The following is a 27,964-nucleotide window of genomic DNA, read 5'->3' on the forward strand; positions in this document are numbered from 1 at the left end:
GTAGATCTGTTTCATATAAAGACATGTTACTTCATAAATTCAAGTAAAGCCTGTGTGATATTTGAAAAAAAAAATTATTACTGCCTTGATAGGCTGAACCAAGTGAACCAGTTTATTTCTATCAATCCCATGATTCTGTGATTTGTTCATGTGATGTAGCAACAAAGTTAATCATAAGGTTTCAAAATTTCTGACTCTCAAACGGAAACATTAGTTCATGTTTCACCAAATGAACCACATCTTCAGGGAAAATCCTGATATTTGGTTCTTAACTATAGTGATAATGTATCAAGTGTCTTAGCTCCGGCTGCCATAACAAAATACCATAGGCTGGGTGGTTCAGACAACAGAAATTTATTCTCTCACCAGTTCTGGAGACTACAAATCCCATATCGAGATGCTGGCCAGTGCAGTTCCTGGTGAGAGCTCTCTTCCTGGCTTATAGATATCTACCTTCTCCCCTGTCTTTACATGACAGGAAGGATGGAAGGAAAGAAGGAAGGAAGGAAGGAAGGAAGGAAGGAAGGAAGGAAGGAAGGAAGGAAGGAAGGAAGGAAAGAAGGAGGAAAGGAAGAAAGGGAGAGAGAGGAAGGAAGGGAGGGAGGAAGAAAGGGCTCTCATGCCTTTTCTTATGAGGATACCTGTCCTATCAGACAAAGGCCTCCACCATTATGACCTCATTTAACTTAATTACATCCATAAAGACCCCCTCTTCAAATATAATCACATTGCGGGTTGGGACTTCAACATATAAATTGAAGGAAGTGGGGGAGTGGAACACATTCAGTCCATGGTACCAACTATCTCTTTCTGCATATTGCCAACTCAGTAGAATTTATATAAATATAATACAAAATAACTTAATGTGCTCATCAATGTGAAACACATTCTAATATCCCTTCATTCCTGAAGTTGGCAAGATGGGGACCCAGAAAGGTAGAGGCTGTCTTCTCTCTGACTTACCAACTTAGTGTGACACATAATGTCCTCACAGAGCGAGCTCTCAGAAAACCCCTGCTGATGACAGTGTCACGTTGCTCACAAATATTCTATTCTGCTCAGTCTCATGGTTATCATCTCTAGTCAGTTGTGGTTACCTGGAGCACTGTGCTGAGAGGCTCAGTGACAGGGTCACAATCTCCTAATAATATCTGCCAGGGGTATGGCCACATATGTGCCACATACCTATCATGGACATAAAGGACTCTAAACAATGACATATATAATTACACCATTACCCTAGTCTGTTCATTCAACGTACTTATTGTTTTTTATAACAGCAAAAACAATAATAGGGGTTAAGTTAGATAGGTTATCTCTCCTCAATGCAAGAATATACAACCATTAAAAATATGATTTAGATATTTGTTAAATGATGAGGGAAGATGTTTATGATGGATTTATTATGTGAAAAAGTGGATTTCAAACCATATGAAGTATGATCACATATTTTTAAAGTTTATTTATTTTGAGAGAGGCAGAGAGAATGTGAACAGGGGAGGGGCAGAGAGAGGGAGAGAGAGAGAATTGCAAGCAGGTTCTTCCAGGTCAGTGCCGAGCCTGATGTGGGGCTCAAACCTACAAAACTGTGAGATCATGATCTGAGCCAAAACCAAGAGGTGGACACTTAACCCACTGAGCCACCCAGGTGCCCCTGATCACATTTTTAAACTAGATTGTTGAGAGAGGAAGCATGTTAAGAAAATATTTACACAGGTGAATATAAAGCAAATCACAATTTTCTTCCTCCCTCACCTTCTTATTTTCTCTTCCCTTCTACTTCTTGGTGGGAGGAGTTTTGCATTTTGCTGTTATGTCACTATTGCGGTTGTGGTGGTGATTCTTTTTTTCTATTTTATTTTGTTTATGTCTTTTTAAGGTAGGGGAAAAAAAGACATAGAAAATCTGTTTAGCCTAGTAAAGTATCAAATCTATACTATTAAAGTCATCAATATAATGCTAGCTTTTGTTTGCCCTGTAAATGTTTAACTCTGGATAAGCCACAATCCCTTCCAAGGAACCACAGGATAAAAGGCACAGACACCACCTCTCTGGGAGGCAAAGTCAGTCAAATCAAGAAATGAGAAGAGAGGGAAGAAAGGCAAAAATTCTGACAAGAGGGAGGCCAGAAGAAGTCCAACCGAGGCAAACCTGGATGAACAGACACAAAACTCAAAGGAGAAAGCAAAGGACTGTTCTGGTCCTCCTCAGAATGCTGGTATAGGGAAAACAGCTAGTAGTGCCCATTCATAAGCACTTAACCATAATACCCTTCAAGATGTCACTAACATAACTAAAGAGTGTGTGTGTGTGTGTGTGTGTGTGTGTGTGTGTTTGTGTTTTCAGAAAAAAATGTCGGAGACTATATACATCAAGATGTTAACGTGGTGGTGAGACTACGCACCATTTTCATTATTTTTTAATCTGTTTTAATTTTTCTCTACCGCAAACATGCAGAGTTTTGAGTAGGAATTTTTAAATTGTTATTTTAAAATTTTTAAATTGAAAGAATATACATATATAACATAACCTCTTTAAACTAAATGCACGTCTCTGCACTTTATTCTCTTCCTTTATAATACCCTACCCTGAGTTGGAGCTCAGACAGTCAAGTAGCCAACTCTTGGTTTCGGCTCGGGTCATGATCTCACAATTTGTGAGACGGAACCCCATGTTGGGAGAACTGAACTGATGGCACACAGCCTGCTTGGGATTCTCTCTTTCTCTCTCTCTCTCTCTCTCTGCCCCTCCTGCACATGCATGTGCTCTCTAAATAAATATAAATAAATAAATAAACTTAGAAAAAAGAATCCCTTCCCTCAGTGAAGCCTGCCTTGTGATTGGATCACCCATGACATCCTACTGTCTCAAGAGAGTGAAAGAAACTTATTATCATTAAAACCCCCAGCTTTTTTCTGTGTCATATTTTAAAATATGGCTAGTTGATATATAAGCAGTACTTTCATCTCTCTCTTCTACTCCAAAGTTGAGCTTTAAAGAAAATTTTACAATAATACAAGGCACAAACATCAGACACAAACAGTAGTAACCTTTCACTCATGAAAGGTATCTGCTGAGCCCAGCGAGACACTGAACCATAAAATAACTTCCTGCAACACATCTGTATCTCCCAACTAAATACAGAAATTGAAACTAGGAACCAGTAATTTAGGGTAGAATCAAATGCCAAAATTGTTCTGCAGCATGGGTAAGAAAAGAGGTGAGAGGAGCAAAGGGGAAGCTCTGTGCGAACAGATAGTATAATGAAGTCAACTTTCAAAGTTAACTTCTTCCTTTCCCACGTACTCTAAATGTGACACATCTTTCCCATAGGCCTGCAGATGGTGCTTCAGGGTGGCTCTCACCGATCCCTGAAGGGTAAAACTGGAACTGAAACCCACAAACCTTGCACCTGCAGGGTCAGCTTCATTAACAGTGCTGACCCTTGCTGGTGTCCAAAACTTTTGATCCAAGACGGGTATCTTAAGTCAACCTTGATCTCTTTCTAGTAAAACTTGAGATGGATACTTTCTGATTGACACATCTCACCCAGCAAAGGAAAGTTTAACTACAAATTTATATCTTGGGCCTCAGTTAACATTTTTTTGTTTGTTTCTAAAAAAGACTTAACTGCCACAAAATCATTCCTCTGTCCCTCCTCAGACAAATTCTATCACCCCAACTTTCTGATTTTTACCTTGATTGCAATAAAAGCATGCAGAGAACACAAAGGTAAGGGCAGCTAGCGGTCTTACCACACACAAAATTGCCATTTTCTGCTCTGGGAGCTGTCCTCATGTGTAGGGGAAATCTGGAGAATCCTGGGAATAGCAGAAAGATTAGACCGTATCTACTTTGGGTACAGGAAAACTATGGAATGTAGGTAGAACTTCCAGGAATTACTGAAAAGAAAAAGCATCATGAAGCTTGTCCACAATACTTGTCCCCATTTTACAGAATAAAAAATCTAGGCAGAGAGGTTAATTTGCCCAAATTATATAACTAAATTATAAACATTTCTATAAATACTTTTTCAATATGTAAAGCACATTATACATTTATTGAAGCATTTAGCATTACTGAGTAATTCTCATTCTACCAATATAGGAGCCCATGCTTTAAGAACTAAGGAACAAAATTGTTCATTTTGAATAAGGCTTTGGGCTGGCAGTGAATCCAGATGACGGTTTTATACTATTTGAGAACAGCAGCTCTTTGCATGATAGAAACAAAGCAAACTTGGCCCCAGGGTAGAAAAGTCTGTTCTATTTAAATTCTAAACATCTATCAAATACCTACCATAAACCCATCTCCAGTATCATACTGGTATGCCACAGAGATAAGCCCATCCTCTCTTTTTACAAAATTCTGAAAATCAAATAAGGGTTGAGAAATAACCAACTATAACATAATGCAGAATAAAGAAGTCTCCAATGAGAACTGTAAGTGAGTAACATTTGGAACCTGAGGAAGTAGCAGGGTGACCAAGGAAAATTTCAAGAACTGTTTGCCCAACATTAGCTTTTTAGCCATAACCACAGACATGAGCAGTGTCTCCCCACAACCCCTCCTGCACCCCCACAAAAGAATAAGCTATAACTCCAGGATTGAGTCAGAGATAAACTTGGCCCCTAGATGGTGCTGGCAAGGTGAAAATGATTACAGAAATTCCACAAAGGTTTCTTGGAGAAAGGGTAGACACTCAAAGATCAAAGTAAGGCACAGTAGTGCTTGGTGTCCAGCAGAAGAGAGAATGATTTATACATGGTAGACAAACAGGAAGTCAAAAGAAAAGAGGGGGAAACTAACAAAAAGTGACACAGCTAAAACATAGTTTAAGCCATGTACAGTGGCTTCCATTTGAAGGAGAGATAAATGGAGAGAGAATAAAACCACCAGCATGAGCAGAATAGAAAATTCACGAGCAACATAACACCATCATCAGCAGGAGTTTTCTGAGAACTCACTCTGTGCAGGATGTTGTCACACTAAGTGTACAAGACAGAGAGAAGACAGCCTTTGCCTTTGAAGAACACACAGTGTAGTTAGGGACCCAGGAAATGCTAAATGAGATGTATATTTAAAAAAATAATGATAATAAGTGTGTTGGGGAGTGGAGGATGAAGTAATCAGAGACCTAGAAACCAAAAGGCAAGCAAGAAAGGGGCTGCGGTGAACCAAGGGTGTGATGGGGCGCTCCAGAGAGAGAGAGAAGTGGGGATTTGGAACACTTCTCAGTGAAAGTAAAGAAAGAGCAACTTGAGATGATATTAAAGAGCTGTAAAGATACTCAAATCAAATAATATTCTGTGGTTCATAACATGTTCACCCACACATACTGAAACTATTTGGGTCCCAGGGACTTTTCCAGGCTATGAAATTGCAAATAGGTCCTCAATGAGTTAGAGAACAGTTCATTGAAGATATGTGAATGCTTAAAAAAAATTCTTATTTTCACTTAAACTCACCATACTTGCCCTACTATGGCTGAAAGGCAGGTCCCATTTTAGAGAACAGAGAATGATGCCTCTAGTACAGTGGCACAATTAATCAGCAACATATTCTGTGAAGATGTTTATCTATGAACTCTGTGTTTCTATGTTTAATCATTGTGCATCTACATACAGTAACATTCAGAGACTACCTTACATGGGGTGGGAGTGGTCTTATATTTAGAAAATGTGAAGTCAATCTCTTGTTTAGAAAATGCAGTGGAAAATGAATATATTCATTTGGAAAGTGCTTTATTTCTGCAAATATGCATTATGCATTTTACTTATGTAATAAATAATTTACTTTCTAATACAATCAAGATTCAATAATCTCCTAAGTATCTTACTGTCCTCTCTGAAGTACCAAATGTATCTCATGCTTCCCATTCAAAATGTATAGAAAACACCTATAAGAACTTCCAAACCACTTTTTTATTGCTTTTTTGTTTGTTTTTATTATCTTAGAATCACCCTGCTTGGCAACATGTAAAGTTGTTGTGGATATCTGACCAGAGGTGAAAGTAAGCATTTGCCATCTGCGGTAGCTAGAATCACAGGGGTCCCAAAGATGTCCACATCCTGATCACTCAAACCCGTGAATACGTTGCCTTACAAGGCAGTGGTGACTCTGCAGATGTATTAGTTAAGAATCTTGAGACGGGGAGATGATTTCAGATTATTCAGGTGCTCCAGTGTAAGAGTTCTTGTAAGAGGGAGGCAAGAGGCTCAGAGTCTGAGAAGGAGATGTGACTATGGAAGCTAAGGTCCGAGTGATGAGAAGAGGGGCCAGGGCCACAAGCCAGTGAATGCAAGCAGCCTCTAGGAGCTAGAGAAGGCAAGGAAACAAAGTCTTCTCTGAAGTCTCCTGAAAGAACACAGCCCTGCCACCCCATTTTAGAGTTCAGATCTCCAGAATACAATAACCCTCTGTTGTTTGAAAACATTAAGTTCATGGTATGGGGCGCCTGGGTGGCTCAATTGGTTAAGCATCTGACTCTTGATTTCGGCTCAGGTCATGATCTCATGGTTTATGGGATCAAGCCCTGAGTTGGACTCTGCACTGATAGTGAGAAAGGTGCTTCAGATTTTCTCTCTCTCTCTCTCTGTCCCTCCCCCAATTATGTTTGCTCTGTCTCTTTCTCTCTCAAAATAAATAAACTTTTTAAAAAAAAGCATTAAGTTCTTGGTAGTTTGTTAAAACAGCAATGGGAAACTAATACATGATTCATTTTGAAAGTCAAAATCCTGTGTTTACTCAGCACATCTTACTGACTCTGGGTCAAGTCTACAGAACACATACAGGAAGCTGTTCTCCACTAATGGAAAGACACTGAGGAGGACTATCAACCAGCCACAACCATTTACAAGGAAGCTTTAAGGGGCTGGATGGATGAAATGTAAATTAAAATCTAGGACTCCAACCTCACTATGGGCTAATCAACTAGAAATGTTTAGCAAACTTCTGCTGTAGAAGGCAAGATAGTGAATATTTTTGGTTTTTGGGTCATACGGTTTCTATCACAACTAAATTCTGATATAGTGCAAAAGCAGCCATAGACAATGTAAAAATGAATGGATTAGCTGGCTGAGTTCCAATAAAACTTTATTAATGAAAAAGGTAGTGGATCAGGTTTGGCCATAAGCTAACCCCAGAACTACACATTGACATCAGTCAGTAGTAATACACAAGATTAAATAGCTCTCCTTTATAAGGGCTTAATACCTAGGGAGATTTAGAACTTATGGATGGAAACTTTTGCCTAAACAAAGGAAAAATCTGGAGAATCCACAACATACCAGAACAGTCTAAGATACCAGTATGAAAAAGACTTAGTACATGGGATTAAAGGGGCGTTTATCACCAAGTCTAGCTAGGGAATTAGAAGAAATCTAAATTTGCATTTCAGGATCCTATCTGTTACAACGCATTTCTTCCAACCCTCATTCACCCCTGACCGCTCCGGATCATCCCAGATTTTCTCTTACAAAAGAGAAAGAATTCTTCACTCTTAATGTTGCTATGGCAAAGCTTAATTTCAACTCATAGGCAAGACTTATAGCCAACATGGGGGGGAGGTATACACACTGCCTATCCTCCTTTGTTCTCTGTGTACAATTTAGTTCCTGGATTTTCTACTCCAGAGCATATGAAATGTTTCAACTCCAATTATCTCCACAGGAATGAGGGCTTTCCCCTCCCCTTATATACAGTTCAGAGGGAACTGCATATCCACTGTGATAGTAAAAGATTTCTTTAAAGAGGGAGAAGAAGCCTCCCTATAATAAAAGTGTTCTCGATAAACAATTTTCCCAGTATTTTCAGTTATTGCATTTAGTATCCTTTCCTCAAAAGAAATCACATGAAGAGTTCCGGAGAAAAACGCAAAGATTCTTATTTTAATTTCAATCACTCTTCTAAAGGCCTAGAGTCATTGCCCTAAAAACAAGGTCCAAATGCTACTTATCTTGCTCCCCACCACTCCCTCTGCTTACAAGTGTTTCTTTGTTATTTTCCATTCATTTCTCTGTTATTTTCCATTCATTCATTTCCATCTATTTTCAATTCATTCCATTCATTTTCCATTCACATTCTCTCCATGTGATCAAGCACATCAATCCTTCAGCAGGAAGGCAACATCATTTATAGTGAATCCTTCCGGGAAGGGTATTTATCTCACACCCAGACAATGGTAACCTTTCCAGTGGCTCTTCCATTTCTGTCCTAATGTGCCTTCTCAGAGCTTCAGTTCCTTACTACGGTATTGAAAATGGAGCAGGATAAAAGGACACGGAGAAGTGCCGTGTAATAGATGCACTGAAGAGTCTGATATACTTGTGAGTGCATGAGAGAAGAGAAATCCCCCATGCTCTAGCACTAACACAGTAGAATAATGTCAGGGAAAGTGCAGACTCACAAGACTGAGTTGGGAAAGATTTGAGATTGTACTTATATCACAAAGAAATGTTGAAAGGTTAACAGATGCCCAAGTGGTCAATTTAGATTAAAACACAACTCTGATGACAGACATTCAATACAGAAGTCAATAGACTCGGGCTGATTGAAGTAACTAGCACATAAGGCTTTGAATCTTAACAAAATCCTTTTCTACCCACACAAAATTGTACATATATATGATATGTGTATATACATATATATTTATATATGCACACAAATGTATGCATATACGTGTATGTGTGAATACAATGATTATACTATGTTTTTTAAAAATCCCACACACTGTCTTAAAATGGACTAAAGGAATCATCCCAAACTATTAACAGTATCTAGGGGTGATTTTTGTCACTACATGTTTCTAGATTTCCAAATGTTCTTTAGTAAGTAAATATAACTTTTATAATTAAAAAATTAGGAGTAGTAGGTGCGCCTGGGTGGCTCAGTCGGTTAAGCATCCGACTTCGGCTTGGGTCATCATCTCAGAGCTCATGAGTTCGAGCCCTGCCTCAAGCTCAGAGCTGACAGCTCAGAGCCTGGAGCCTGCTTCGGGTTCTGTGTCCCACTCTCTCTCTGCCCCTCCCCTGCTCATGCTCTGTCTCTCAAAAATAAATAAACGTTTAAAAAAAATTTTTTTAATTAGCAGTAATAAAAACCGTTGTCTTCATTCCTTTTCTTAATCCTCATGGATTTCATTTAATCCTCATGGATAGTGGTACTTTTATTAACTGTATGTTATACACCAAAAAAAAAAAAAACACACACAAAAAAAATCAAGGCTCTGAAAGGGAAAAATTATCCTGGGTTCACAGAGACATAGGATGCAAACCCAGATCTGTCTGGGTCCGAGCTATGTCACACGAGCTCCTCTCTAAAGAGTTAGATCGAGGTTCACACACAGAAAACCAGAAGGACAAGTTGTGTTCATGTACAAATTGCTTACAAGCTCTATTATTTATATTTCCCCAACTTAACTCTGTATTTTAATTAAATAGTAGATTTGATTGATATGTTCTATATATGTCTTATTGCTAAGGACCTCTGAGGAAAGAAAAGAGGTCAGCATATTTTAGCCATTCTGTTTTGAGCAATGCTGGTGATGGGGCGGGGGGAGAGCAGGGGGCAGAAATCAATGAAGAAAACTGTGCATTAGGAAAGAAACACTGGACTAATGGTAAATCAGAATGCTTTAACCATAAACCTGGCAAACTGGATCTACTTATGCCTCCCCACAGTTCTTCAAAATCCATGTGGAAACATTCAAGGGGAAATAATATCTATCAGTTTGGGTGAGGGGGAGAACAGATTTCCACCATTTCTTATAAATTTGAGTTTGTATCCAAGAACTGCTGTTCTCACCTTTTTACCAGCAGCCTTTGTGCTTGGAGAGTGCAAATGTGCCCAGCTGGGAAGAAAGAGCTCTCAGCTTGCAGAAAAGTTGCAGGAGTAATGTACCAGAGAGCTGACGTAATAAACCTGACACCCAAGAAAGGCACAGTCATCTGGGAACTTTGGAAGTGTCCCAGAAATGTGATAGGCCTTTGAACTGGCTAGCAGAAACAGATTTCATTTTGATTGCTTTACAGTGATACCCTATCATGGGATGTGGTGGGTGTGATATGATTGCATGTGTGATTTTGTATGTGATATGAAGTGTGTGTGTGTGTGTGTGTGTGTGTGTGTGTTTCTGTGTGTGCAAGAGAGAGGGAGAGAGAGAGGGAGATTGTGTACATGTGTATGATGTAGTATATGTGTGATCGTGATTTGTGATCCTGTGTGTGTGTAAATAAGATGAGAATCCATGTCAGAGACAGACAGCAATTCCCCCTCTACTCCGGTAGGGAAATAGACAACAGCAAGAAACCAACAATGACCAGTAATGCAGTGAAGAGCGGACAGGGCAGAGGTTGGGAGCAGGGGAGGGTCCCCAAAGTTAAATAATAGAGCCCTTTGACTGCAGGAAACACAACTAGATCTGAATTCAGAAAGAAAACAAAACGCATAAATTAAAGTGAAATTAGACATTGGTCTTTGCCTATCAGTTTGACAAACATTAAAAAGATTGATAATATGGGGGCGCCTGAGTTGCTCAGTGGGTTGAGCATCCAACTTCAGCTCAGGTCATGATCTTGCATTTTGTGAGTTCCAGCCCCACAACAGGCTCTGTGCTGACAGCTCAGAGTCTGGAGGCTACTTCAGATTCTGTGTTTCCCTCTCTCTCTGTCCCTGCCCCCCTCATGCTCTGTCTCTCTCTGTCTCAAAAATAAATAAACATTAAGGGGCGCCTGGGTGGCTCAGTTGGTTAAGCGTCCGACTTCAACTCAGGTCATGATCTCGCGGTTTGTGAGTTCAAGCCCCGCATCTGGCTCTGTGCTGATGGCTCAGAGCCTGGAGCCTGTTTCAGATTCTGTGTCTTCCTCTCTCTCTGACCCTTCCCCGTTCATGCTCTGTCTCTGTCTCAAAAATAAATAAACGTTAAAAAAAAAATTTAAGAATAAATAAATAAATAAACATTAAAAAAAGAAAGAGAAAAGACTGATAATATGTAGTTTTGGCAAAGGTATATGAGGCTTTTGTACACATCTGGTGGGAGTGTATCTGGTACATTTCTGGAGGGCCACTGACAATATATACTACAGTGTAAATCATGCATACTGTTTGACTCAGCAATTTGACTTTGGGGAATGAAATATCATAGCAAATGAAGGAGTAAGTGTGGAAAGATGTAAGTGAAAAAATATTTCTTGGACCACCCTATGTAATGGGGACAATGCTCATGACTGAAGGATCTGTTAAATAAGTAGTAACAGTATTGCTGTTTGAAGGATAAGCTGTAGGTCTGTAGATAAGACCCAGAAAAATACCCAATATATGGTATTAAGATCAAAGATCACATTACAAAACAAAAACGTGTTGCATTTTTTGTTTCAGAAAAGTAAAATTATATTCACATTTATAGAAAATATTTGGAATGATTTATAACAAAATATTAACAATGGGTTATGTCTGGGAGGTGATGACATTGGTGGGGGGGGGGGGGAAGAGATTTCATCTTCTACTTTATATGTAATTATTTTTTCCCCAAAGAGCAGATTTATTTCTACATCGGAGGGGAAATGACAATAAGGATTTTGCTGTTTAGGAAGAAAGGATGGGAGATTTTCTAACACACTATGGTACAGCAGACTCAGTCTCTTCATTTCTGATCTGAGACCATGGCCCCGATTACCAGGCTATGCAAAAAAAAAAAACCTAACAGTTGAATTCCCCAGATTCCTAAATCTATTCTGAGGATGCATAACATAGTCTGGTATTTCCTACACAGTCTGTGCATCTGCGGTCATCTCTGCAAACCGGAGATGCCTCCCTACACAAGCAGGAAAGGTCTTTTTCCAAGAGCCCAGCTAGTGCTCCCTGACAAACAGAAAAGAAGAGCTTTGGCTGTTAAGGACCTTATGGATGGTTTAATTTGCTCCAATAGTAAAAATGAAAGCAAAGGCTAAATATGCTCTTACAACAAAATCACCCAAAGGCATTAAGAATGCATGCTATTCAGCATACAAATGTACAGATCACCTTTGCATATATATAGCAATAACATTTAGATTTCAAAGGGTATGAGAGAATAATGGAACAATATCGTGCATTCAACAATGCTGTAGCTCTATCCAACTGTTTGGGGCTTTGTTTTCTGCCTGTGACTTGCTGAAATAGAGCCTTCATCATTTATTGCATGTCTTGCTTTCACAAAGTACACTACCATACCTCTCCTCTGCGCGAAAAGATAGCTTTTATTTCGGGGGAAAAGACACTCTCCATCTTGCAAACCATAAAAGGTTTCATTTTCTATCACAATTTTCCTAAGTTATTATGAATTTAATATTTTTCTGGTGGCCAAAAATTTTCCAAGTGGGTTTTTAAAATTCTTTTATTGATCTTTAATCACTGTGATTTCCTAAATCATTTTAACTTTTCTGCCCTCTCTTCTTCACTATCACCACTTCCCATTTCTTTGTGATCCATAAATAAAATCCCAAGTATATTAGACTCACTCTATTTAAAAGAATTCCGGGAGAAAAGCCTGGTGGAAATCAAAGAATTGTGTAGGCCAACTCTATAACTTTCCTGTTTTGCAAATTCCCCATTTTGAATGTGGATTTTTTTTAATCTCTCCTTTTTCTTGTTGTGTATAAAAACTAAGTAAGCAAAGAGAAGGGATATCTTGAGACAATTTGCAAATTAATGACGATTGAATCAGGAGCCCTAATTCTCAGTTCCAGCCAAGGTATGTTCAGGACTAATCCCCAGAAGTAAAAAATAAATCCTGAAAACAGATACTTTCTTTGAGAGAAAACACAAATCTATTAGCTCGTGCTAATTTCTCTGAGAAGACTATTGGTCAGTTCTACCTGACGTGCAGCTTCTTTTTCTTGGCTAACAACAAAGATTTTTTTTATCTTCCTGGCATCAACACTTTGTCAATAACCTGAAGGAGGACAGGAGGGAGCAGTAAAGCAAAAGTAAATAACTATGGCCTCATACACAGAGCCTGGAATTAAAGGAAAAGAGCCGAAATGCAGTCCATATGGCCATCTCCCTTTGTACATGTTCAAATCACAACCAGAAAATAAGTGAGGCACGTATAGGTAAGCAAAGGCAAACAGCAGACCCAACACATTGCAAATGATTCTGAATTAGGTCTAGCTCTGTGACTGATTCCTAAGTAACCTTGTAGGTGGCACACAGCAACTCTCAGCCCCAGTCTCCTTCAGTTGCCTGGAATCTTCTGCAAGAAGATTCAAACACTACAGAGGGGTGTTTTTTGTTTCGTTTTGTTTTTAACGTTGATCTATTTTTGACAGAAAGAGAGAGAGAGCACAAGTGGGAGAGGGACAGAGAGAGACAGAGGCACAGCTCCAGGCTCTGAGCTGTCAGCACAGAACCCGATGCAGGGCTTGAACCCACGAACTGCGAGATCATGTCCTGAGCTGAAGTTGGACGCTTAACCGACTGAGCCGCGCGGGTGTCCCCCAAACACTACAGAAGTTTAAGGAGAACTGGACTTTTTTAACATTTCTAGCCCGACACGAGGTCGGGTAGATACTTTGGTGTTCAGTCCTTTTCCATGTCACCACATAGATATAAAAAAAAAAAAAAATGGGTATCTTCTTATAGTATTAACAGACTTCTGATTGCGGTAGCTATTGGCTCCTCTCTCTAAATGGATCACATACATCACTGCCTATTGCTATGTGATTTGTAATCTCCTAATAGGTACATTTGAGACGGTGGAAATTTGTATACGCAATTGGAACTCCCCATCTGGATCTCAGACAAGTCAGAAATAATGTGATGTGAAAATTTGGGGGTTGTATATAAATGATGGTGCTATTCTCTGAATGAGGGAACCATAGAGAAGGGCCAGTAATCCATTTACTATGGCTACATAATAAATTACCCCAAAACTTGGTGCCTTAAAACAACAATCAAATTTAACATTTTCTCACATGGTTCTAGGACTTAACTGGAACCAGCTGAGGGGTTCTCCCTCAGACTTTCTCACCTGGTTACAGGCAGAGGGGGGCTCATTCAGTCAGATGTCTGGTACTCAGACTGGGAAGACTAGAACCTCTGGGGGTTTTCTGACATTTTTCTTTGTCTTTTTGGTGGATCCACGTGGTCTCTCCAGCATGGTGACTTCAGAATTTCTGGACATCTTGCATGACAGCTTGGGACTTACAAGCAGCATATTCCAAGAGAGAGCGAGTCATGTACAAGCTGAATTCTCTTTATGGGCTAGCCTCCGAAGTCACATAGCGACACCTCTGCTGCACATGATCAGACCAAGCAGCAGTCCCAAGCCCCCTTGGAAAAAAAAAACATTCAAGGGCACAGAGGAGTGAGAGGAGTATCTCAATATAAGAAGCCCATAGGGAGTGGGATATATATCTAGCCATTTTTGGGAAACACAGTCTGCCATAGCCAGGTTTAGGAGGCTAGTAAAATGAACGGGTAGAAATCATGTCAAAATCGCTGAGAGTTAAAAATTATTATTGCCGTCATTAAAATGACTACTTAGTTGAAAATTTTCACCCAGCCTACTGGTAAAATTGAGATGATTAGTATTAAGACTGAGTTATAATTATGCTTTTATTTGTCATTAAGGGGAAGCATTCTACCCATCTTTATATTACTTTAATCTGTATATTAATAACCATTTAGATGGATAAATTCATTGATCCCCACAACTCAAAGCTTTTTTTGCATAATATTTTCAGAAGATGATTACTAAAAACATGTAAAGTACAGTATAAATAAGATTAATGGGAAGACTTCATTATAAACACATTGATAAATTGTTCATATAAAGCCTAATTTCCTTAACTTCTGGGGATAAAGATCTAAGAGGGGAAAATAAAACTGTAAAATGAGTTATGAGTTATTTAGAAATGAGTTATCTAGAAAGCTGCAGGTTTCTGGGATCTGTGTACTGTAAAAAAGCAAAAAAACCCATGAAGAATGAAGCCATATAAAAAAAAAAGTGACCAGGCAGGGATTTTTATAGCATTTCTGAATCATTTACATCAAATTGATCTCTCCTATTCTGTTAATACAATTCAGAAAATGCAAAAAGTTTTAAAAATGTCCATGTTGTCAGTAATTAAGATAAGAACTCTCAAATGAAAGTGCTAGAGGGGGTTTACAATCGTACGAAGGCCAACGTGTTAATTCATGGGCACAATTTCTAGTTATCAAATGTTTCATTAGCTACTGGTTTGCGATACCAAAAAAATGCTGTATCTGCTACAGTAGATTAAAGTCAATGGACTTACATAATGAGGGATTAAGAGACATGGTTTGCCCTTTACCATCAAAGCTGTATAGTTCCTAATGAAACAAGATAGTTTTCCTATTGAATGTCAAATCTTAATCTTTATATTTGGTACTATACAGGAAGCAGGTTTTCAAAGGAGTGAAACATCACATTATTTTAAGTATTCATACCTGAATAGCATAAACTAAATACTTCACCTTTTGGATAACAATAGCACAAACAGCAAGTTTATTTAAGAATCAATTAATTTAAGTACTATGATCTTGGATGAAAAAAAAAGCTCTAAAATCATTGTGTCAAAACTTCTTGTCCGCCTGAAAATTTCGTATGTGCCAGAAACCCAACTCCATGTCCCCTGAAAATGGAATGTATTCGTTCATGTAACTGAAAGATCCAAGATAAGCCTTCCTATGAAGCTGGTGTCAGTGACTTGGGTGATACAGAGTCTCCTGTTCACTTGTATATATTGAATATTGCTGCCTCTCAAGAGGAATTCATCCAACACCATGACTTCCAATTTTTCTTAATTTAAGCTTTAATTTATGAAGGATTGCTTCAGAAGGATAAGGGAATAAAACAAGGAAGAAGGAAGCACAGAATCAAGGAGACAAGACCCACACAGAAGACTGGTACGGTCCAAAGATGACCATGTGCAACAGGTCTGGGGGAAAAAGATCAGAGCAGAAGGATCTACACTCCACAGAGCAGAATAAGGGGATAAAGAGGAGAGAGTGATAACTAATAGTTGATCACATTTGTGAAACTGTTTAGGGAAAGATTCTTAAATGTGTATAGCAGATCTAGCGAAGCATTTGGAAAAAATAAGAGTGGGTATATAGGAGAGGATAGGACTGAAAAAAATAAGGCAGTTGTTTTTTTTTTAATGTTTATTCATTTTTGAGAGAGAGATAATCAGAGTACAAGTGGGGAAGGGGCAGAGAAAGAGGGAGACACAAAACTCAAAGCAGGCTCTAGGCTCTGAGCTGTCATCACAGAGCCCAATGCTGGGCTTGAACCCATGGACCATGAGATCATGACCTGAGCCGAAGTCGGACGCCCAACTGACTGAGCCACCCAGGTGCCCCAAAATAAGGCAGTTTTTAATTCCAATAAAAATTTTTTGAAAATACAAGAAAGGGGGCACCAGGGTGGTTCAGTGGGTTAAGCATGAGGCACTATTTCTGCTCAGGTCATGATCTCATGGTTCATAGGTTTGAGCCCAATGTCAGTCGGGCTCTTGCTGTCAGTGCAGAGCCTGCTTGGGATTCTCATTCTCTCTCTCTCTCTCTCTCTGCCCCTCCCCTGCTCACTTGCACCCTCTCTCTCAAAATAAATAAATAAATAAATAAATAAATAAATAAATAAATAAATAAAAGAAAGGAAATGTAATCATAGTAGAATAGTAGCTTCTTCAGTAAAATATATTTACTTACATAATAATAATAATAATATAAAGACTGCGTTTTGACTTTACTAAAATTATGGCTATCATAAAGGAAAAGGAAAGGAAGAAATTTGGAGGGTGGTAGAGAGCCAAGTTCTCAACTATCGTAAGAGGAAGCCAGTAGGAAATGTCTAAAACCTAGGAATCAAGTGAAAACAGTATACTGAAGTTAATGTCAGAAGAGAGAGCAAATAATGTTAAAAGTGGTCTTCTCAGGGATAAAGAAGGATAGGACAGGACACTGACAATTTTTTATTATTTTATAACTATGTGAATGCACTGTATTGCACTGACATGTTTTTAAGTGTGAGGAAACATTTTTTAAGTTGGTGAAACAAAAATAAAATTTTACATGATCTTTAAAAAGTTATCCTTGAAAATGTCTAACCCAATTTTATCCTTTAGCTCAGAAGTTCAAAAAATACAAAAATACAGTATACAGTAGGTAATACAAAATACAGTAGGTAAAAATCAGTCTTATCTGCCTTTGACCATGGCAGGAGGCATGGGCTCAAATACATCACCATTAAGGAGGCAACGCTAGGCTTGCAAAAGAAGCCATTCACTGAGGGCTCTTGACTGCCTTGCCCCACGGTGGGGAACTTGAGTGGTCATCAATAAAAAATTTACTCTGATTCATTCACCAACTTATGAACACTCTGACAGGTGTTAAAGACAGAGTGTGATAACTGCAAGTGTGCCTTTCTGAATTCTTTTAAGATTTTTGTAGTTATGGAATTGTGGGTTCAAATCAAGAGTGGTGGTGTGGAGCTGGGTGAGAGAGAAACCACAAGATCGGTGTTTTGACACCAACTAAATGAGCATCACTAACGTCCACCTTGCATGTTGTGAGCCTCAGTTCCCTGGTCTGTAATTCCCTTCAAGTTTGAAAACACTAGGATTTTGGATTTGGTTCTGATGAGAAATGCCAGTGTATGTGGGTAGGAAGTAGAGGGCAGGTTTTTGTCTTTACTCTGTTTTCATTTTGAATTTTAACTTTTTGTCTAAAGTTTATTTGATATTATGAGTGTTCCAAACTCATAAAGGGAATATATTATAGATGTATAACAAATATTATAGATGTATAACAAATTTTCTCAGTACAATTGAGAAAAGAGCTAGGATTTATCTGAGACCAAAAGTAGAATATCTTGTCCTTTAAATTCCAAGTACATTTTGACATGAAAGAAAAAAAAAATCTAAAGGACAAGAGAAAATAATGGCTCTTTGAGAAAACCTATTTGATCAGTTGAATGGATGAGGCCAAAACAGTCACCAGAGTCTATCTACTTGCCCTTGCACTACAAGGACTCAGAAAAAAATATTACCCCATCACATGTGTATGAGATGCAGGGAAATAAAGTAAGTCAACGAATAGTGCCAGGGTTTGGGGCCACATTGAGTGAGAATACCTTCAAGTGTGATTTGACTTCATCGTCTATTTTGAGTTACAAAATAATTTTCCTCGTTTTTCCTGACCACTACTCTTCTAGCTCCTCTAAGTGTGTACAGATATGTATATCCCTCCTCTAAGAGTATGTAAATGTCCATTGCAGACAGAACTCTGGAGGGTACAACAGGGAGCATATGTGGTATTATGAGTAGGGACAGGAGTTGCAACCAAACAGGCAAGAGACAACCTTCAAAATAAATTTCCCTATTAGCTCATTTTTCACCAGCATTACCCAGAGAAGAGAGTTTCCTTTCTCTGCTTTTTGAGTCCCAAACTCCTTTTAAGTGTTTCCTTTTGTTCACCTCTTATTGATGCCTTCCTTGATTCAGGTCAATCAGCATATAAAACCACCAATGCAAAGACAGTTTCCTCTACCCTAGAAGAGATACATCTAGTCAGTCAATCAGCTATGACACTACTGAGAATGGGGAATAGGAGGAAATCATAGAAGAATTAGTGTTTATCAGTTGCTTACTAAGTATCAGACATTACATTAAGTGACTTTTATGTAATATTTGTCTCATTACTCCAAAATGGTTAGGACCCATTGCCCAAGATCACCCAAATAGGGAGTGGCACACACAGCACCTGAACCTGACTCCATCAAGCTCCAAAAATTCTAGTGCTTAATCTAGGCCACAGCGATACCAACCAAGGCTGGGCGTGTCACTGCAATAGTCTATTTACCACACACAGCGCATGGGGGTAAGTTATGGCTTAAAAGAACTTCACAAAGTTTAACAGAGCTTACAAGGCTAACAAGTTGGTATAGTGTCACCAACCTTAATTACTTAGTTCACAAACCTTAGCTACATAAAAATCACTGGGGAACTTGTTTAAAATAGATCTGTAGGTTCTTCTCCAAAACCACTAATCCAAACCTGTGGGAGCGGGGCCTATCTAACCAGCATCTTTAACAAGTTAGCTCTACTGGTGATTCTTACATAGATGGCCCTTGTCCCACAAGTTGAAAAACACTCACTGAACAGCTTTCAATAGGATACTCCTCTAATCCAGCCCTTCTCAAAGTGAAGTCCCCAAACTAGCAGCACCAGCAGCATCTGGGAACTTGTTGAGATGCAAATTCTTAAACTCTACTCCAGAACTACTAAATCAGAAACTCTGGAGGTGGAGCCCAGTGATCTGTGTTTTAATAAGCCCTCAAGGTGATTCTGATGCACATGAAGCCATTTCTACCCTAACCCATCCTGATCCTGACATTTTCAGGCCTGTTCCACATTTCCAACACCATAGAAAAGCAAGCCTCCAACACTCCTATGATTTTATACTGACTATGCAACCAATGCCACTATTCCCTGAACTACCCAGTCCCTCATCATTGGACGGTCTAGTCAACACTTTGATTGTCTACCCAACATCTAGTCTTTTCTTCCCGCTTCTCAACAGAGCCCCATTTTTGTTCAGTTATACACTCCATTTTTACTTTCAGAGAATATTACAGATCAACCAAAGTGCCATGACCCAGGAATAGCTCTTGGCCAATGGATGGGCCTGTGATCTGTTTGTCCAATTAGATTAAAGGGAATGAATTATATTCTTTGGTCAAGGAGAAGGTTTTTCTTTTCTCTTCTGCTGGACATAAACAAGGAAGCAAGCAGCTCCTGTTGCCAGCATCAACCATCTTGCTAACATAAGGGGAATCACCATTAGGATGGCACACACACTGAGGACAGAAGAGCACAGAGATAGAAAGACCTTGGGTCCCTGAAAATATCAATGAACTCATTCCAGATTACACTGCTCTTGGGCCCACCACGTCTCCTACCTCTCTGTGAGATAATCATTTTCTTATTGTTTAAACCAGTTTTATATTTATAGCCAAAACCAATACTTCCTCATAAAAAAATATAAATGTTCCCTAAGGCCCCTAAAGCTCAGGTTGATTCTCCTCTGGATTCTGCCCATGATGTTTTGCCCACTGAACTCAGACTCCTGCCTCTGCCTGGACAAAATTCCCTGGAGTAACTGCTTTCTTACCTGACTTGCCTCTGATAAGTTACTGTACTTTGGCTGATTTTCTCAATCTCCCAAACTTGTGCAGTACTAACGTATCCCTTCTCAGTTTTTTATATTTCCTAAACTCCTCTGATTTTTCTCAAAGTTCCTGTCAACATAGAAATTAGGGTCACATTTTTGTTTCATATTTCATGATTTGGGGGAAAAGCAGAACAGGTGAAGATGCTACATGTTGGGTTGATCCAACTATGGAAATGCTATAAAACAACACATTAGCTTCATTGTAGGATAAACAAGACTGTACCTGGAAACCCAAAGCCCATTTAGACACTCAAATGTCTATTATTGAAAAAATACATGAAAAGTTATTTTTTTGAGACTAATTTTCCCCAATAGAAGAATTCTATTTGAGGGCTTTAATTTCTCTTTGGAAACAAGAGGTAGAGAATTACATTTTGTTCCAATTTGGGACATTTTTCTATTTTTGGCATCCCAATACTTGGGGAATTTTGTCATGAGCACATGATGTATAAACTTCTCTGCTAAGGTAGCCCAGACACTGAAGCTGCATATATTTTGAGATGGGAAATAGGATAAGTTTTAACCAAACCTATAAAGTCTTGGAAATAATCAATGTTTTCTTTTGAACAATTTCAGAAATTTTGGGGAGCAACATCAAAAACCATATGTCTTCAGCTAAAATGCCCCTTAGTGCTTTCAGAGTAGTATGGACAAGGAAACCATTGATGGACCTCAAGGTGGACTTCTTTGGTGCTCTGATAGCTTTTTCCTCCAGAAAACACTGCAACAAACCTAACTAGAGTTTTAAACCCATGTAGATTTTTAAAAAATTGTTTTAGCTAAAAGTAAAAGAGGGATGCCTGGGTGGATCAGTTGGTTGAGCATCTGACTTCAACTCAGGTCATGATCTCAATATTCATGGGTTCAAGACCCACATCAAGCTCTGTGCTGACAGCTCAGAGCCTGGAACCTGCTTGGGATTCTGTGTCTCCTCTCTCTGCCCCTTCCCTTCTTGTGCTCTCTCTCTCTCTCTCTCTCTCTCTCTCTCTCTCTTAAAAAAAAAAAAGTTGCGGCTGACTTCGGCTCAGGTCATGATCTCGTGGTCCGTGGGTTTGAGCCCCACGTCGGGCTCTGTGCTGACAGCTCAGAGCCTGAAGCCTGTTTCGGATTCTGTGTCTCCCTCTCTCTGACCCTCCCCCGTTCATGCTCTCTCTCTGTCTCAAAAATAAATAAACGTTAAAAAATAAATAAATAAAATATTAAAAAAAAAAAAAAAAAGTTAAAAGTAAAAGAACATAAGATAGAAGAATTTCCCAACCATGTTAGAGCCCCATACTAGCCATATTTTCCACTGAGTTCTGCTTTGAGGATTATGGGCATAGCTAACAATAAAATCACATCCTGTTTCCCTCAGTTATGTTTCCTTTTATATGTATCTCCTTCGGGAATATTCACACCATGTACACTCAGTGGGAGAAATGACTACAATTTGGGGCCTGAATTGGGGCTTTCCTGGATTCTCTATGTACGGTAGCATCTTAGAGACATCCTAAAATTCCAATTGCCAACACAAATTCTATATTAACAGGATATCACACCATCTTAAAATATACAGGAAGTTCTATTGACTGGGAAGACTAACATATCTACTCCCTTTCAAGTAAAAGAGCAACTTTCAAGTAAACTAGTGACACCCTGAGTCACTACAAATCATAGATTCTTTGTGAATTACCCAATAAAGTTGAAATTAGCTTTAGTAGTAAGGGAATGTAGTAATTTTTTAAGAGAGGTAGAAAGTATACAGACTCTAGAAGAAGATACCTCTCGGTATAAATATTGGCTCCTCTGTTAACTATGTGGTCATAACCAGCTTGTATTACCTCTGTGGGTATTATCATCTTCAGTCCAATATCGCAAGCTTCTTTTGGGGATTTGAGACATTTGTAAAGTACATAGCTCAGTACTCAGTACATTGGCCATCCTAAATAAGCACTGGTTCCTTGTCCTCCTTTAGCCTGATTAAATCCAAAACATAGAAAAGGATCTTTATTAACCAGAATATTTTATTAATCAGATTAACTATTCCCCAGGTACAATGGAAAACGATTAAGGCTATCATATGAAATATTAAAATTCATTTTTACCAAAAGCTCTGGTATGTCTATTAGAATATCCCTTTATATAACAATACTTAATTGGCATTTTGCCTAAATAAAAAATTGGCTCTTTATCATCCTTCCTACATCCAATCCATTCTTCACAATTGAATGTAGCTGCTGTGAATATCTGCAACACCACTGTGAGGACAGTCTGTGCTGTGCGACAGAAAGTTCATCAGTATTCATATAACAAATGAATGTCTTGGGTGCTAATCTCTAAAATCTGTGATGGGGTGCCTGGGTGGCTTAGTCGGTTAAGCATCTGACTTCGGCTCAGGTCATGATCTCGTGGTTTGTGAGTTCGAGACCGGCGTCAGGCTCTGTGCTGACAGCTCAGAGCCTGGAGCCTGCTTTGGATTCTGTGTCTCCCTCTCTCTCTGCTCCTCCACTATTCATGCTCTGTCTCTCTCTGTCTCTCAAAAATAAATAAAAGTTAAAAAAAAATAAAATCTGTGACTAAATTACCTTATATGGTAAAAGGGACTCTGTTGATGTGATTTCATTAAGGATCCTGACATGGAGACACTACCCTGGATCATCCAGAAGGGCCTAAGGCAATCACAAGGATCTTTACAAGAGAGAGGCAGGAGGGTCAGAGTCTGAGGAGGTATAGTGAGGATAGAGAGAGAGGTCAGAGTGATGTACCCTCACCAGGCAAGGAATGCAGGCAGCCTCCAGAAGAGGGCAAAGGCCAGGGAACAGATTCTCTCCTGGATGCTCCAAAGGAACGCAGCCCTGCTGCCCACCTGTTTTGATGTTCTGACATCTGGAATCTTAAAATGATAAATTTGTATTGTGTTATGCCACTACATCTGTGGTAATTTGTGGGAGTAGTTGTAGGAAGAAAACTAATACATTAGACATCAACAGAGTTAAAAATCAATGTTAAGAAATATAAAAGGCCAGGGGCACCTGGGTGGCTCAGTTGGTTGAGTGTCTGACTTCGGCTCAGGTCGTGATCTCGTGGTTTGTGGATTCCAGCCCTGTGTTGGGGCTGGCCAGTAGTTGGTATTAAATTTTTAATTTTAACAAGTGTGCAATAAGACATCATTGTGGTTTCAATTTTCATTTCTCATAACTGATCATTTTGGGTGTTTGTTCATATGGTTTTTTTTCTTTTTTTTTTTTTCTTTTTTTTATTTTTTAATATATGAAATTTACTGTCAAATTGGTTTCCATACAACACCCAGTGCTCATCCCAAAAGGTGCCCTCCTCAATACCCATCACCAACCCTGCCCTCCCTCCCACCCTGCCCTCCCTCCCACCCCCCATCAACCCTCAGTTTGTTCTCAGTTTTTAACAGTCTCTAATGCTTTGGCTCTCTCCCACTCTAACCTCTTTTTTTTTTTTTTTTTTTTTTCCTTCCCCTCCCCCATGGGTTTCTGTTATGTTTCTCAGGATCCACATAAGAGTGAAACCATATGGTATCTGTCTTTCTCTGTATGGCTTATTTCACTTAGCATCACACTCTCCAGTTCCATCCATGTTGCTACAAAAGGCCATATTTCATTTTTTCTCATTGCCACGTAGTATTCCATTGTGTATATAAACCACAATTTCTTTATCCATTCATCAGTTGATGGACATTTAGGCTCTTTCCATAATTTGGCTATTGTTGAGAGTGCCGCTATAAACATTGGGGTACAGGTGCCCCTATGCATCAGTACTCCTGTATCCCTTGGGTAAATTCCTAGCAGTGCTATTGCTGGGTCATAGGGTAGGTCTATTTTTAATTTTCTGAGGAACCTCCACACTGCTTTCCAGAGCGGCTGCACCAATTTGCATTCCCACCAACAGTGCAAGAGGGTTCCTGTTTCTCCACATCCTCTCCAGCATCTATAGTCTCCTGATTTCTTCATTTTGGCCACTCTGACTGGCGTGAGGTGGTATCTGAGTGTGGTTTTGATTTGTATTTCCCTGATAAGGAGCGACGTTGAACATCTTTTCATGTGCCTGTTGGCCATCCGGATGTCTTCTTTAGAGAAGTGTCTATTCATGTTTTCTGCCCATTTCTTCACTGGGTTATTTGTTTTTCGGGTGTGGAGTTTGATGAGCTCTTTATAGATTTTGGATACTAGCCCTTTGTCCGATGTGTCATTTGCAAATATCTTTTCCCATTCCGTTGGTTGCCTTTTAGTTTTGTTGGTTGTTTCCTTTGCTGTGCAGAAGCTTTTTATCTTCATAAGGTCCCAGTAATTCACTTTTGCTTTTAATTCCCTTGCCTTTGGGGATGTGCCGAGTAAGAGATTGCTACGGCTGAGGTCAGAGAGGTCTTTTCCTGCTTTCTCCTCTAAGGTTTTGATGGTTTCCTGTCTCACATTCAGGTCCTTTATCCATTTTGAGTTTATTTTTGTGAATGGTGTGAGAAAGTGGTCTAGTTTCAACCTTCTGCATGTTGCTGTCCAGTTCTCCCAGCACCATTTGTTAAAGAGACTGTCTTTTTTCCATTGGATGTTCTTTCCTGCTTTGTCAAAGATGAGTTGGCCATACGTTTGTGGGTCTAGTTCTGGGGTTTCTATTCTATTCCATTGGTCTATGTGTCTGTTTTTGTGCCAATACCATGCTGTCTTGATGATGACAGCTTTGTAGTAGAGGCTAAAGTCTGGGATTGTGATGCCTCCTGCTTTGGTCTTCTTCTTCAAAATTACTTTGGCTATTCGGGGCCTTTTGTGGTTCCCTATGAATTTTAGGATTGCTTGTTCTAGTTTCGAGAAGAATGCTGGTGCAATTTTGATTGGGATTGCATTGAATGTGTAGATAGCTTTGGGTAGTATTGACATTTTGACAATATTTATTCTTCCAATCCATGAGCAGGGAATGTCTTTCCATTTCTTTATATCTTCTTCAATTACCTGCATAAGCTTTCTATAGTTTTCAGCATACAGATCTTTTACATCTTTGGTTAGATTTATTCCTAGGTTTTTTATGCTTCTTGGTGCAATTGTGAATGGGATCAGTTTCTTCATTTGTCTTTCTGTTGCTTCATTGTTAGTGTATAAGAATGCAACTGATTTCTGCACATTGATTTTGTATCCTGCAACTTTGCTGAATTCATGTATCAGTTCTAGCAGACTTTTGGTGGAGTCTATCGGATTTTCCATGTATAATATCATGTCATCTGCAAAAAGCGAAAGCTTGACTTCATCTTTGCCAATTTTGATGCCTTTGATTTCCTTTTGTTGTCTGATTGCTGATGCTAGAACTTCCAGCACTATATTAAACAACAGCGGTGACAGTGGGCATCCCTGTCGTGTTCCTGATCTCAGGGAAAAAGCTCTCAGTTTTTCCCCGTTGAGGATGATGTTAGCTGTGGGCTTTTCATAAATGGCCTTTATGATCTTTAAGTATGTTCCTTCTATCCCGACTTTCTCAAGGGTTTTTATTAAGAAAGGGTGCTGGATTTTGTCAAAGGCCTTTTCTGCATCGATTGACAGGATCATATGGTTCTTCTCTTTTTTTTTGTTAATGTGATGTATCACGTTGATCGATTTGCGAATGTTGAACCAGCCCTGCATCCCAGGAATGAATCCCACTTGATCATGGTGAATAATTCTTTTTATATGCTGTTGAATTCGATTTGCTAGTATCTTATTAAGAATTTTTGCATCCATATTCATCAGGGATATTGGCCTGTAGTTCTCTTTTTTTACTGGGTCTCTGTCTGGTTTAGGAATCAAAGTAATACTGGCTTCATAGAATGAGTCTGGAAGTTTTCCTTCCCTTTCTATTTCTTGGAATAGCTTGAGAAGGATAGGTATTATCTCTGCTTTAAATGTCTGGTAGAACTCCCCTGGGAAGCCATCTGGTCCTGGACTCTTATTTGTTGGGAGATTTTTGATAACCGATTCAATTTCTTCGCTGGTTATGGGTCTGTTCAAGCTTTCTATTTCCTCCTGATTGAGTTTTGGAAGAGTGTGGGTGTTTAGAAATTTGTCCATTTCTTCCAGGTTGTCCAATTTGCTGGCATATAATTTTTCATAGTATTCCCTGATAATTGTTTGTATCTCTGAGGGATTGGTTGTAATCATTCCATTTTCATTCATGATTTTATCTATTTGGGTCATCTCCCTTTTCTTTTTGAGAAGCCTGGCTAGAGGTTTGTCAAATTTGTTTATTTTTTCAAAAAACCAACTCTTGGTTTCGTTGATCTGCTCTACAGTTTTTTTAGATTCTATATTGTTTATTTCTGCTCTGATCTTTATGATTTCTCTTCTTCTGCTGGGTTTAGGCTGCCTTTGCTGTTCTGCTTCTATTTCCTTTAGGTGTGCTGTTAGATTTTGTATTTGGGATTTTTCTTGTTTCTTGAGATAGGCCTGGATTGCAATGTATTTTCCTCTCAGGACTGCCTTCGCTGCATCCCAAAACGTTTGGATTGTTGTATTTTCATTTTCGTTTGTTTCCATATATATTTTAATTTCTTCTCTAATTGCCTGGTTGACCCACTCATTCGTTAGTAGGGTGTTCTTTAACCTCCATGCTTTTGGAGGTTTTCCAGACTTTTTCCTGTGGTTGATTTCAAGCTTCATAGCATTGTGGTCTGAAAGTATGCATGGTATAATTTCAATTCTTGTAAACTTATGAAGGGCTGTTTTGTGACCCAGTATATGATCTATCTTGGAGAATGTTCCATGTGCACTCGAGAAGAAAGTATATTCTGTTGCTTTGGGATGCAGAGTTCTAAATATATCTGTCAAGTCCATCTGATCCAATGTATCATTCAGGGCCCTTGTTTCTTTATTGACTGTGTGTCTAGATGATCTATCCATTTCTGTAAGTGGGGTGTTAAAGTCCCCTGCAATGACCACATTCTTATCAATAAGGTTGCTTATGTTTATGAGTAATTGTTTTATATATCTGGGGGCTCGGGTATTTGGCGCATAGACATTTATAATAGTTAGCTCTTCCTGGTGTGGATAGACCCTGTGATTATTATATAATGCCCTTCTTCATCTCTTGTTACAGCCTTTAATTTAAAGTCTAGTTTGTCTGATATAAGTATGGCTACTCCAGCTTTCTTTTGGCTTCCAGGAGCATGATAAATAGTTCTCCATCCCCTCACTCTCAATCTAAAGGTGTCCTCAGATCTAAAATGAGTCTCTTGTAGACAGCAAATAGATGGGTCTTGTTTTTTTATCCATTCTGATACCCTATGTCTTTTAATTGGCGCATTTAATCCATTTACATTCAGTGTTATTATAGAAAGATATGGGTTTAGAGTCATTGTGATGTCTGTATGTTTTATGCTTGTAGTGATGTCTCTGGTACTTTGTCTCACAGGATCCCCCTTAGGATCTCTTGTAGGGCTGGTTTCGTGGTGACAAATTCCTTCAGTTTTTGTTTGTTTGGGAAGACCTTTATCTCTCCTTCTATTCTAAATGACAGACTTGCTGGATAAAGGATTCTCGGCTGCATATTTTTTCTGTTTAGCACACTGTAGATATCGTGCCAAGCCTTTCTGGCCTGCCAAGTTTCAAAGGAGAGATCAGTCACGAGTCTTATAGGTCTCCCTTTATATGTGAGGGCACGTTTATCCCTTGCTGCTTTCAGAATTTTCTCTTTATCCTTGTATTTTGCCAGTTTCACTATGATATGTCGTGCAGAAGATCGATTCAAGTTACGTCTGAAGGGA

This window comes from Panthera pardus, unplaced genomic scaffold (genome assembly GCF_024362965.1).
Source record: "Panthera pardus isolate Hobbes unplaced genomic scaffold, ASM2436296v1 HiC_scaffold_11, whole genome shotgun sequence".
NCBI lineage: Eukaryota > Metazoa > Chordata > Mammalia > Carnivora > Felidae > Panthera > Panthera pardus.